Source organism: Arvicanthis niloticus, chromosome 13 (assembly GCF_011762505.2).
Source record: "Arvicanthis niloticus isolate mArvNil1 chromosome 13, mArvNil1.pat.X, whole genome shotgun sequence".
Lineage (NCBI taxonomy): Eukaryota > Metazoa > Chordata > Mammalia > Rodentia > Muridae > Arvicanthis > Arvicanthis niloticus.
In genome coordinates this window covers 1766045-1773112 of record NC_047670.1, presented here as the reverse complement: position 1 = coordinate 1773112, position 7068 = coordinate 1766045, and the positions used below count along the sequence as shown (strand labels likewise).

The following is a 7068-nucleotide window of genomic DNA, read 5'->3' as shown; positions in this document are numbered from 1 at the left end:
AAAACCGTAATCTGAAATTCCATGCACATATTGAGCCAGGAGCTCACTACAGTACAGGATATGAGGGTAAAGGTCTTGGGAGAGTGTAGAAAGCTTCTGCTGTGCCCTAAAGGTGGAGCCTACTGCCTTAACCCTCTTGGGGTAAACAAGTCTTTATTTGGTGAGGAGGCTGGGCTTGCCAGTAGCCTGATCTCTCATCATGGGTGTCAGCCTATGGTGGAGCAAAACGTAGTATGGGCTGATGGGCAGTCCACTGGAGGCTACTTAAGCTGCACTCAAGGGAGGCACGGGGGCACACCCTTGATTCTGTAACTGAAAGTCATTCCTGAGTAAAACTGTCACTGGAAGGAACTGGTGTGCTAGTCTTTCTTCCCTGCTGGTCAGGGTGGTCGGTGTGGCACAATTGGTGGCCTGTACAGGGAGCTTCTCTGCATGAGTTCCCGGAGTTCCAGAACCAGGGACAGACAGGGCAATCGATCGGTAAGTGGCCGGTAAGTGGGGCCCATCAACAGACAAGGTCCTCGGAAGGAGGAAGCATATGTTAAGACCCTCGGAAGGAGGCGAATAAAAGTGAAAGTATAACGGCTGAAGGATTGAGCTCGTGCCAAGAGGGATCTTTTTCTTAGCTGTGGTTTTGATATGCCTCGAGCGTCGACACTAAAATGGGGACCTCACTGTCCTGCCCAGTGAAGGTAGCTCTTCATGAGCTTCTTGATAGTAAAGGCTTGAAATTTAAAGATCGAGCTTTGGCGCAATTTCTTAGTGAGGTAGAAGCGGTGGCTCCATGATTTGCAGTGTCAGGAAACCTGTCATTAGCCTGCTGGGATAAATTAGGAAGGGATCTGGACCGAGCATGGGAGGAGGGTACTCTACAGGACAAAAAAGGAAAGACGGGGGTGCAAGGGATCTGGAGTGTTATTCGAACCTGCTTGACTAGTGAGGAGTGTGTTCCTGCCATGCAAGCGACAAGGGAAGCATTAGAGCAAGTGAAAGAGATGCGGCCAGAGACTCGATCTACTAGCTTTAAACAGTCAAAAGAGAGAGAAAAGGGAGGAGTCTGCCAAGCGCTAGAGAAAACAACTGAAGCACTAGAACAGCTAAAAGAGGAGGAAGTCTCTGAGGGCAAATTAGAGAAACTAGAAATAGAAACAAAACTGGAAATAGAATCAACTGCACCAGGGCCGCCCTGGCTGCCTCCAAACGCTCCTACTGGAGGTTTGGGAAGGAGTTTTTGGCCTGAGGCATGGAGGGAGTTAAGAGCACAATGTTTTATGGTTGCTATTTGCATTAGTGGCTTAAACTGCTTCTTTAAATGTCTTGCCTGGATTTATACGGGTTCAGCAAGTATGTTCTCAGAAGCTATACACTCATTATCTGATACTTGTAACCAGGGTTTGCTAGCACTGGACATCAGCAAGTCTATTCAAACACCAGATTCTTCTTACCTGTATGGCTTTTCAAATATGCGCTATATTTCTTTATTGATTAGTGGTGTTGGTATTTTCATGATGGGTGCAGGACTCTCTTGGTATCATGGAGTCATGGGATTGCTTCATCCTCAACCAATGGAATCTCTCCTATGGGCATATTGTATTTTAGCAGGATCTTTGGTGTTTGAAGGAGCAACACTTCTTGTTGCCATAAGTGAACTTCACAGGAGCGCTCAGGCCAAGGGCACATCATTTTATAAGTATGTCATGGAAAGACGTGATCTGTACAAATGTTATTCTGTTGGGGGACGCTACAGCTGTTTTAGGAGTGATAATCGCGGCTCCCTGCATGGGCCTTACCTCCATAACAGGCAATCCATTGTATGACAGCCTGGGTTCCTTGGGTGTGGGCATCTTACTAGGCATGGTCTCTGCATTCCTCATCTATACTAGCACAGAAGCACTCCTAGGACAATCTGCAGCTGATCGACATACTCACCCTGAGCCAGTAGAAAAGGGTTTGATATTCTAACAGGAAAATGTCATGGTCAAGAATCAGTGTTGGTGTGGGCGAGGGGTTCTGTTTGTTTGTTCCCACAGGACCAACATGACCCTATCTGGGTGCTGGAGAGGATGGCACGAAGATGCTCCGTGGCTGGTTTTCCTTCTCCTTCTCCTGATGGCGAGACCCACGATGATGGAGACAAGATGGAAGATCCTGTCAGTGTTTCCGAGACCAATTCCAATACAACATGATGCCCAAGTTTTTCCCCGCTTTTTTGCCAGTAATGCTAGTTTGGAGTTACCTTATGGTGAGTTAGGAGTAAGTGAGAATAGAAGTGTAGATTTGTTAAGTAGCCTTTGTTTTTTAGCAGTTAGTTGTATAAGTGAATAGAGTGATTGCATTCTATTGTATAATCAAACAGCTGTTTGACTGGATAAGAACTCTAAGGGCAATAGTACCATTCCCCCACAACCAAAGTGGTCTCCCTTTTGCAAAGGAATTAAGTCAGGAGAAACCTTGTGTTTTCAGGTAATTAAGGATATTAGTGATAAGAGTGATTGTATATTAATGTATATTCAAACAGCTGCCACATTATCATTGGCAGATGGCTTGACGTCGTGGATCCTGCAAGCAGTTCATCATCTGAAGGAGTGGGTGGGAATAGGAGTGTTAGCAGTTGCCTTAGTGAGTGTCTGTCTGCTCTGCTTGTTTTGTCTCTGTCATATGGCTAGATCTCAAAGACGAGAGAGAGCCCTGGTGGTGCATGCCTTTCAAGCCATTGAGGCTGGTGTCTCACCTCAAGCTTGGCTGACAGCTTTGAAGCAGTAACTCTCTATAACCCCTTATATTCAGGATTGGACAGCCCTTGTACCCCTGGAGACTTGTGATCTCATTGCACATGGGATGGGTGTCCTACCTGTTTGTGTAGACCTCAGCTCTTGCACCTGGTGGGTTTGACCCATTGCACCCAGTAGAGTGAATGTTCTAGTCTTAGCTGCTTGCTTTCGATCGTGAGCTCCTATGGAATGGATGGAGCCCACTTGATCAAGCAATGCTTGCTTCTGTATAAAAAGGGGGGAGATGTGGAAAGCTTCTGCTGTGCCCTAAAGGTGGAGCCTACTGCCTTAACCCTCTTGGGGTAAACAAGTCCTTATTTGGTGAGGAGGCTGGGCTTGCCAGTAGCCTGATCTCTCATCATGGGTGTCAGCCTATGGTGGAGCAGAACGTAGTATGGGCTGATGGGCAGTCCACTGGAGGCTACTTAAGCTGCACTCGAGGGAGGCACGGGGGCACACCCCTTGATCTTGTAACTGAAAGTCATTCCTGAGTAAAACTGTCACTGGAAGGAACTGGTGTGCTAGTCTTTCTTCCCTGCTGATCAGGGTGGTCGGCGCGGCACAGGAGAGATCAGCCTTCAAGTAAGGCAGAGGCCATCAGTGGCTTTCAGTGCCTTATCAAATTGACAGAGTATTTGGATGCTAGGTCTATGCATCCACCTCAAGGGGCTTCAACTCAGGTGCCTTTGAAATGCACTGTGGGAAGTCTTATGTGTAAACCTCTCCAAAGAAGGGCAGATAGGGAGATAGGGCTTTTGATGGCTATTATGGTTGTCAACTTGACTGTATCTGGAAGTAATTCAAATTCTAGAATGGACAGCACATCACTTGAGGTTTTGTGAGTAATTGAAATAAGAGGATCTACTTCCAATCTAAATTTTTAGTGTAGGAAGGCAAGTCATTTTTAAATCAAGATCTTGAGCTGAGAAAAGATGCTTTTAGTCTGTGCTGCACTTTCTGCTGAAAGCCTATGTAAAATGGAAGCTTTAGCTCTTTACCTACTTTCGTTCATTTACCTTTAAGTTAACTCTGATCCTTTATTAGCATTAAAGCCTACTTCTTTGATATTCCAGCATCTAATCAAGACCAGATGAGACATCCAACCTCATGCACAGAGCAAATATTGGATTTCTAGATTTTCTGTTCATAGCTGGCCATGGTTGGACTAGCTGAACTGCAGCTTGTATGTCATTACAATAAATTCCCTTTCTTTTCATATAAATTCAAACTTTTAACATCCAGTCTCATGAATTGATCAACTACTGGATTTGTAGACTTTCTGTTCATAGCCAGCCATTGTTGGACTAGCTGAACTGCAGTATGTATATCATTCTAATCCCCTATCTTTATGTGGTTTCACACTTCAAGTTTTGTTACACTAGAGAATACTACTAATAAAAATTTAAAGACAAAATGACAAGGAGTTTCAAGGAGTCAGTGTGATACTTGGGAACATATGGATGGTGAATGAACATGATGGCTAAAGGTTCTGAAGTCCTAACAGGGACACATAGTAAACTATTTCCTGGGATTATAATGTTTTATTTCTTTTTCAGCATTTTGTCCATTTCACAATAACAGTATGAGTTTCTCCCTTAGGGAGTATTACATGTCTAGCCACAAGTTCTTGGTTCCAGATATGAGTTGAACCTTGTGGAATAGGCTTTAAATCTAATCTTGAAATGTTTGCCTAGTCCCACAATATTCATGCCAATAATACACCAGTAGGCGTATCTTTCCAGGCTAGATGTTAATGTACCTCACAGGGTTCACAGCTTTGTAAGGTTGATAGCTTGCCTAATGTTTTCCAGAACTACTCAGTAGAGATGAAGCTTCCTTGTCAGAACCGCCTCTATTTCTCCATGTCCCATGACTCAGGTATGTGGTATTTCTAACAATAATTCTTTACTATCATATTCAGGAGTGTAAATAAGAGCATTGCAAGAGCTTATGTTTGGGGTCCTATGAGACCTCACTGGCCAAGAACTCCAAAAGAGGTAATTCATCCATTGCTATCACTAGGCTATTTATTTGTTAGTCTCTGTGATTTAGGAGGAGTATTGTTGACTTATTTTAGGATAACACATTTTAAATGAATGAATAAAAATGAAGGAAGGAAGCAAGGCAGGAAGAAAGAATATAGGGAGGGAGGAAGAAAGGGAGGGAGAGAGGGAGGGAGGGAGGGAGGGAGGGAGGGAGGGAGAGAGGGAGAACCATTGATAGATATATGGATAGATATTTCAGAAATCTTAAAGCAGGTTTACATATATTCTATGTGAGAGGTATTTAGTTGTGGTTGTCTCTCACCATAATCACTCTTCTACCCTGCCCACTCAATTACCATTCTTGTTCTATTACTCATCTTTAAACTTTGTTCACACTAACCCTTGAAAATACACACACACACACACACACAGTCCATTATTAATTTTTTTTATCTCTATGAATATTCCAAATGAAACAATCATATGTAAAAAGTTCAAGTTAACATCCACAAATGAGAGAAAATTTGTAAAAGTTGTATTTTTTGTTCTCATTTACTTCACTCAGAATGCCTGTTTCAATCTCCATCCATTTCCTTTGAAATTCATAATTTCATATTTCTTAACAGTTAAATAATTTCATGGAAATGTACCTCATTTCCATTATAATGTTGTTTTCATTTTATGGCTATTATGACCAGAGTAGAAATGAACATGGCCAAGTGAGTATCTCTGTAGGATGACATATAATCATTTGTGTGCATGCATGCCCAAGAGTAGAATAGCTAGATCAGGTAGTAGATCCGTTTCTAGGATTTCAGGAGTGTGATTACTGATAATCATAGTGGCTACACCTCTTTGAACTCCCACATCCCATCCCAACATAAAAATGAGCATGTGTTTCCATTTGCTTATTAGTATTATTTTTTTTTACATTGTTTTTTCTCTTAGAGGCACATTGGTTTTTATTTTAGGCATTCCCACTAGGATAAGATAAAATCTCAAACATTGTGATTTGCATTTTGTGCTGAATAAACATTTTGAATAGTTCATTTTTTAAAACAATATTTTATTGGATATTTTATTTCAGATGTTATTTCCTTTCCCCATTTCTGCCCCACCCAGAAACCCCCTAACCCATCCCCCTCCTCCTACTTCAATTAGGACGTGCTTCCACCCACCCACCCACTTCTACCTCCCAGCTCTCAAATTCCCTCACACTGGGGCATCCAGCCTTCATGGGACCAATAACTCTCTCTCCCATCTATGTTCAACAAGGCCATCCTCTTCTACATATACAGCTGGAGCCATGAGTCCCTCCCTATGTGCTCCCAGGTTTGTGGTTTAGGCTCTGGGAGCTCTGGTTGGTTGATATTGTTGCTCTCCCTATGGAGACAAGCCCCTTCAACTCTTTCAGTCTTTTGTCTAAATCTTCCACTGAGGATGCTGTGATTAGTTTTATTGATTATCCACCTCTGTATATGACAGGCTCTGGCAGTGCCTCTCAGGAGACAGGTATACCAGGCTCCTGTCAGCATACACTTCCAGACATCCACATCAGTGTTTGCATACAATGATTGCATCTGGGAGGCATCTCCAGGTGGGGCAGTCACTAAATGGTCCCTACTCCAGTTTCTGCTACACACATTGTCTCATATTTGCTCCTTTAGGTGCTTTTCAGCCATGATATAGCTGTCTCCTTAGAGGTCTGCCAGAGACTGACACATGCAGAGGACGATGCTCACAGCTAACCACTAATATGATCAAGCATTTCCCAATGGAGAAATTAGAGAGAAGACTGAAGGAGCAGAAAGGGTTTGTGACCCCAGGAGGAAAGCAACAATACCAAACAATCAGAGACCCCTAGGGTCTAACCCTCCAGCCTGGGAGCACATAGGGAGGGACCCATGACTCCAGCGGTATATGTAGGAGAGGATGGCCTTGACGGGCATAGGTGGGAGAGAAGATTCTTGGTCCCATGAAAACAAACATAGAGTGGGGAGGAATGTGATGGTGGGGAGGGAGTAGTGGGGGTGGGGGTAGGTGGGGGCACAGCCTCATAGAATCATGAGGAGGGGGGATGGGATAGGAGGTTTCTGGGTGGTGGGAGGAAGTGGGGTAAGGGTATAAAATCTGAAATGTTAATATAATACCCAATATTTTTAAAAAGATAAAAATAAAGAAAGAAAAAAAGAAATAAATAAAAAAGAAAAAAGAAAAGAATAAAAAGGAGATTTAATAACACAAATGGAAGGATTTAGAAATTTAGGAGGCAGTTTATGTTAATGGAAACAGCATCATAGAAACAGGAAAAT

The 7068-nt window shown here is 43.1% G+C and overlaps 1 long non-coding RNA gene across 2 annotated transcripts; it reads left to right on the top strand.

Annotated features, from left to right (window-relative positions):
• The first annotated feature begins 294 nt into the window (after positions 1-294).
• LOC117718653 (uncharacterized) lies at positions 295-6766 on the top strand. 2 transcript variants are annotated; one of them, XR_013103185.1, is made up of 4 exons: positions 295-480; positions 2031-2242; positions 4583-4649; positions 6424-6766. It is a non-coding gene; the product is annotated as an uncharacterized LOC117718653 (long non-coding RNA). The 2 variants fall into 2 exon arrangements; XR_013103184.1 differs by having other exon boundaries at positions 295-2242.
• Positions 6767-7068: the final 302 nt, after the last annotated feature.